Genomic DNA, 6,572 nt, shown 5'->3' on the forward strand with positions numbered 1-6,572 from the left:
CAAAATCTTGGAAGTTAACCTTGGATCTCTTTCTACAGAGACTGGGAAATGCAATGAATCGATTATTCTGAAATTTACATGGGCACATTTTGTTGCTTGGCCACTTCCTTGACCATTTACCTCTATGATAATGCCTGGTGATGGGGTCAAGGGTTCTGATTACTGACCCAATTTCCATCCATGTGCCCATTATTGAGTGAATAATTTCTCCAAATATTCTGTTTTGCTTTTACTCTCAACCGTTCTTTTCTGGGCTAACTAGAACCATTACAACTTAAAAAGCTTTCCTAAAACTTGTTGTTAGTTTGGAATAACTTGAACGCTGGTAAGTTTTTGAAAACATGTATAAGTCACCAAAAACTTTTGTTGTCCACGAGATGTTTAAATTTCAGAAATTGTAATATTTTCTGATCCAGTTCAGTTGCTTAGAAATATCCTTCATCCTGTTGCAGATTTATAGAGTTACAGTCATACGACATGGAAACAGACCCTTTGGTCCAACCAGTCCATGCAGTCTATTTTCCCAAACTAAACTAGTCCCACTTGCCTCCGCTTGGCCCATATCCATTCAAACCTTACCTATTCGTAAACTTCTGCAAATGTCTTTTAAACCTTGTAACTATACCTGCCCCCATCATTTTCTCTGGCAGTTAATTCCACTCACAAATAGCTGTCCGTGTAAAAAAAAAAGCCTCTCATGTCCTTCTTAATTCTTTATCCTCTCACCTTTTAAAAATATGCCCCCTACTATTCCTCTCATGATTTTATAAATTTCAGTAAGGTTATTCCTCAACCTCCTACACTACAGTGAAACAAGTCCCAGCCTTTCAAGTTGATTTTTGTATCTCGAACCCTCCATCCCCAGCAACGTCATGGTAAGTCTTTTCTGAAACCTCTCCAGTTTAATGATATCATTCCTATAGCAGGATGACTAGAACTGCACACAAGTCCAGAAGAAGCCTCATCAACGTCCTGAATAACCTCCACATGACATCCCAACTCCTGTACTTAAAGATTTGAGCAAAAAAGGCAAGCATGCTAACCTACCACCACAATTTTGGTTTCAGTATCAGAATGTGGTGAGATTGATAAATATGTACTTTAATGTGTTAGGAAGAGCAGGCAGGAAAGTGGAGTTGAGACCGAAATAAGATCAGCCATGATCATATCAAATGGCAGAGCAATGCTTGATGGGCTTAACTTCCTGCTCCTACTCCTAGTTCTTCTGTTCTTAAAACTAATTGTATTCTTGAAGAAACTCGAGGAAACATTTGGTTTAGTGGATCTCTATCTGTGACACGTCAAAATAAATTTGGGTGACTCAGTGGTTAGCGCTGCTGCCTGACCGCACCAGAGACCTGAGTTTGATTCCATTCTTGAGCAACTATGTAGAGTTTGCACATTCTCCCCATGTCTGCGTGGGTTTCCTCCAGATGCTCTGGTTTTCTCCCACGGTCCAAAGATATTCAGGCTAGGTGGGCTGGCCATGCTAAATTTCCCGTAGTGTTCAGGGATGTGTAGATTAGGTGAGTTACAGAAGGATGGGTCTGGGTGGGGTGCTCTGAGGTTCAGTGTGGATTTGTTGGACCAGAAGGCCTATCCCCACACTGTAGGAATTCTGGTAAATTCTATTTAACGAGACGATGTGGTGAATTCATAAATCCCTACAGTGTGGACAAAGGCAATTTGGTCCATCAGGTCCACACCAACCCTCCAAATAACATTCTGCCGATACCTAGCCTTCTGTTCTATCACTGTAACCCCATGTTTACCATGGCTAACCCTCTTACTGTACACATCTTTGGACTGTGGGAGGAAGCCAAAGCACCCAAAAGCCATCTTGAAGTGACACCATGATCATTATTTCTACATTTCACGGTACTGCTACATAGATCCACTTACAAAGACATGTAAGTAGGGATAAAACTCACATGAGCTTGCTGAAAATAATACTGTCAATGTTTTTATTATTTGTATTTTAAAAATGAGTTAAATTATGAAGAGTTGTAGAACTGACCAAAATTGCAACAAATGATATAAAAAATGTTTGTTTTGCATATGAAAAATATGTACACTAAGTTAATAGAATATCTGTTTTAAATGATGGATGGTTAGAGATTAAAGTCCTCAAAGAGGCTGTATTCTTGGCAAAGGAATGGTGCTTCAGTACATCAAACTCCATCTGGAGGATTAAAGCAGCCAGTTTTTTCCCCACTAATTTTAATTAGTTTTAATTTGCTTTCAACTTTACAATGAGCAAAAATGAATACTGTTTGAATTAAGGAAAAATAAATGTCATCCCACGATTTCAGGAAGGAGCAAGAGAGGAAAAATAGGGAACTACAGACTTGTCTGTCTGGCAGTAATAGGTAAAATGCCAAAATGAAGCATAAAGTATGGTGATAAATAGTTACTTGGATAAAAATGATCTAGTTGAACATCGTCAGCATGGATCTGTGAATGGAAAATTATGTTTGACGAACTTGTTAGAAAATTTGTTACTAACAGAATTAATAAACAGGAGTCAATGTTTGTAGTTTAGGTCTTCAGAAAGCTTTTGATAAAGTCCTTCACAGAAGCTTATTTAAAGCACGTAGTGTAGAAGTTAATGTACTGCAATGGATTAAGGATTGGCTAAGAATAAGAAAACAGAGTAGGAATAAACGGGTTATGAGTATTGGGGTACAACAAAATCAGCACTTGGGCCCCAGCCGTTCACAACATATATGACAATGATTTTAATGTGAAGACCAAATATAACATTTCCAAATTTGCAGGTGATACAAATGTTAGCAGGGATTTGTGTGGTGAGGAAGATATAAAACATTTCCAGGAAGATTTGGGCAAGAACATAGCAGATGGAATACAATGTGGAAAAATGTGGGGTTATATACTTTGGTGAGAAGAACAGATGTGTTGAGAATTTCCAACATGATGAGGAGAGGTTAGAAAGTGAGGATGTGCAAAAGGACTTGGATATTATTGCTACTAAGTCACTGAAGGCTACTTTGCAGTTGCAGGAAGCTGTTAGGGAGACAAATGGAATGTTAACCCTTTATGGCAAGAGAATTTGAGTAGAAGGTTGGTTAGATTGCACCTGGAGTACTGAGTGAAGTTTTGACCCCCTTAACTCAGTAGCGTATTATTGCCATATAGGAAGTGCTCTATGGTATATGTTCCTGGGATGACAGAGCTGTCGTGTAGAATATATAACAGTATAGCATTGGGAATAAGCCCTTCATCCATCATGTCTATGCTGAGCACGATGCCATTCTAAAATAATCCCATCTGCTTGCACATGGTCTGTATCCCTCTATTCCCTGTCTGTTCTAAATGCCTCTTAAATGATGCTATTGTACCATGTTCCACCACTTCCCCTGGCAGCATGTTGCAGGCACAACCACCCATTGCGTAAAAAAAAAATTACCTTGCAAATCTCCTTTAGACTTATCCTCTCTCACCTTAAACATATGCCCCCAGTATATGCATTTACACCCTTGGAAAAAGACTCCTACAATCCAACCCTATCATGCCTCTTGTAATTCTATATACTTCTATATACTTCAAATTCTATATATTTTTCTCAGGTTGGGTCTCAGTCTCCGACACTCTAGCATAAATAATCCAGGTTAGTTCAATCTCTCCTGATAGTTAGTACACTCCAATCCAGGCAACATCCCAGTAAACATCTTTCGCACCCTCACCAAGGGCTCCTCATCTTTCCTATAGTGTGGCAACCAGAACAGCACACTGATACTCCAAGTGTGGCCTAACCGAAGTCTTATGCAACAGCAACATGACTTGCCACCTTTTATATTCAATGTCCCAAACAATGAAGGCAAACACGCTGTACACCTTCTTTAGTAACTTATCCACTTAAGTCGTCACTTTCAGGAAACAATAGACTTGCACTTCAAGATCTCTGTGAATCAATGCTCCTAACGGCCTTGCCATTTTCTGTATATTTTCCTCTTGCATTTGACTTCCCAAAATGTACTTGTCCGGATTATGCACCAGCTGATTCAACTCTGTCCAACTGATCTATAGCCTGCTGTATCCTTTGACAATCTTCCTCACTATCCATAACTCCACCAATTTTTCTGCCATCTGTAAACTGCCTACATATTCATCCAAATCATTTACATATGTTACAAACAACAGAGCACTGATCCCAGAACTAATCATCTTGGAACACCAGTTAGAAGAACACCCCAAAGTAATTACCCTCTGTCTTCTATGACCAATCAATCTTATATCCAACTTACCAACTCACCGTGAATCCTATGTGCCTTAATCTTCTGCATAAGCCTACCATGAGGAATCTTGTTAAATGCTTTACTAAAGTCCATATAGACAACATCACAGCTCTATCCTCATCAATCATCCTTATCACTTCCTCAAAAATATCAAATTTGTGAGATAAGACATCCTCCACATAAAGCCATGTTAATTTTTATCCTTAATAACTCTATTCTTTTCCAAATCTGAGTGAATCCTGTCCCTAAGAAATTTCTTCAATAATTCCTTACCACTGATTTAAGGCTGTATGAAGGGAGATTAAGTAAACAGGGCCTGTATCTTCTGGAGTGTTGAAGAATGTGAAGTGATGTCATTTAAACCTGCAAAATACTTAAAAGATTGACAGAGTAGATGTAAGTAAGATGTTTCCCATGTTTGAGGAGTCTAAAATCAGAGGACACAATTTAAAAATAAGAGGACGTCAGGTAGGTCCAAAATAATGAGAAACGTTCTTACTCAGAGGATTGTGAACCTCTAGAATTTTCTACCCCAGAGGGCTACAGAAGCTCAGTCTTTGAGATAATTTTTTTTGATTTACCAATAGAGTCAAGGATTAATAGGTTAATGTGTGTAAAAGGCAATATAGTAGTCAATCAGATGTGATTGTGTGCAATAATGAAGGGGGCCTGATGGGCCAAATGGTTTCCGTACGTTCCTGCATTCATATTTCATATTCGCTGTAAAATACACATATCCCAACATAAACATTATTATGTTGATTTCTTTTTCAAACAATGCATGTTTAAGGCTAAGATAGCTAGATTCCTGATCAGTTGGGGTATCAAATGTTACAGGGAAAACCTAGGAAAGTAGATGTGTGGAATGTCAAATCAGCCATGATTCTATAGAATGGTGGAGCAAGTAAGCTGAATTGCCTACTCTTGTTCTTATTTTTTATGGCCATATTCTCTTAAAAGCATTTGGATTAATATTGGGTAAAAATATAATCAGAGGTTACTGGGCTAATAGTAAGATTCTTAGTAGTGTAGATGAGCAGAGAGATCTCGGTGTCCATATACACAGATCCTTGAAAGTTGCCACCCAAGTTGACAGGGCTGTTAAGAAGGCATACAGTGTTTTAGCTTTTATTAATAGAGGGATCGAGTTCCGGAACCAAGAGGTTATGCTGCAGCTGTACAAAACTCTGGTGCGGCCGCACTTGGAGTACTGCGTATAGTTCTGGTCACCGCATTATAAGAAGGATGTGGAAGCTTTGGAAAGGGTGCAGAGGAGATTTACTAGAATGTTGCCTGGTATGGAGGGAAGGTCTTACGAGGAAAGGCTGAGGGACCTGAGGCTGTTTTCATTAGAGAGAAGAAGGTTGAGAGGTGACTTAATTGAAACATATAAAATAATCAGAGGGTTGGATAGGGTGGATAGGGAGAGCCTTTTTCCTAGGATGGTGACGGCGAGCACGAGGGGGCATAGCTTTAAATTGAGGGGTGAAAGATATAGGACAGATGTCAGAGGTAGCTTCTTTACTCAGAGAGTAGTAAGGGAATGGAATGCTTTGCCTGCAATGGTTGTAGATTCGCCAACTTTAGGTACATTTAAGTCATCATTGGATGAGCATATGGACGTACGTGGAATAGTGTAGGTTAGATGGGCTTGAGATCGGTATGACAGGTCGGCACAACACCAAGGGCCGAAGGGCCTGTACTGTGCTGTAATGTTCTATGTTAAGTTACACAACACCAAGTTATGGTCTAATAGCTTTATTTGAAAGCACAAGCTTTCAGAGCACTGCGCCTTTGTCAGGGGAAGTAAAGCACACAGGCACAGAATTTATGGGCAGACAGCTCAAATTTGTATGATCTTTTGATCTCTCTGCCTATTAATTCTGTACCTGTGTGCTTTTCTTTACTTCACCTGACGAAGGAGCAGCGCTGTGGCAGCTTGTGATTTCAAATATTGGACCATAACCTGGCAGTGTGTGACTTCTGACCTTGTCCACTCCAGTCCAACACCAGCATGTCGACACCATGGGTACAAATGTGTTGGGTCTATTTTTCAGAATTGAATTAAAGGTAGCTCTAGTAATTAATGGAAGGGCAACTGTTTCCCTGCTCAATGCTTTTCACTTTCGCCCCACAGATCAAAGAACAAAATCAAACTAAAGCAAATCCAAAAATGAAGTTTACACATGAATACTGGAGACAGCTGTCAAAGCAATTTTGTGCAGATAAAAACCAGCAGTTTCAGACCACTTCAGCATGTGCAGTCTGATTCTTAATGCAGTCAAACTTTCCAACTACGTGACGTAGGCAGGAGCT

This window comes from Stegostoma tigrinum, chromosome 13 (genome assembly GCF_030684315.1).
Source record: "Stegostoma tigrinum isolate sSteTig4 chromosome 13, sSteTig4.hap1, whole genome shotgun sequence".
Classification (NCBI taxonomy): domain Eukaryota; kingdom Metazoa; phylum Chordata; class Chondrichthyes; order Orectolobiformes; family Stegostomatidae; genus Stegostoma; species Stegostoma tigrinum.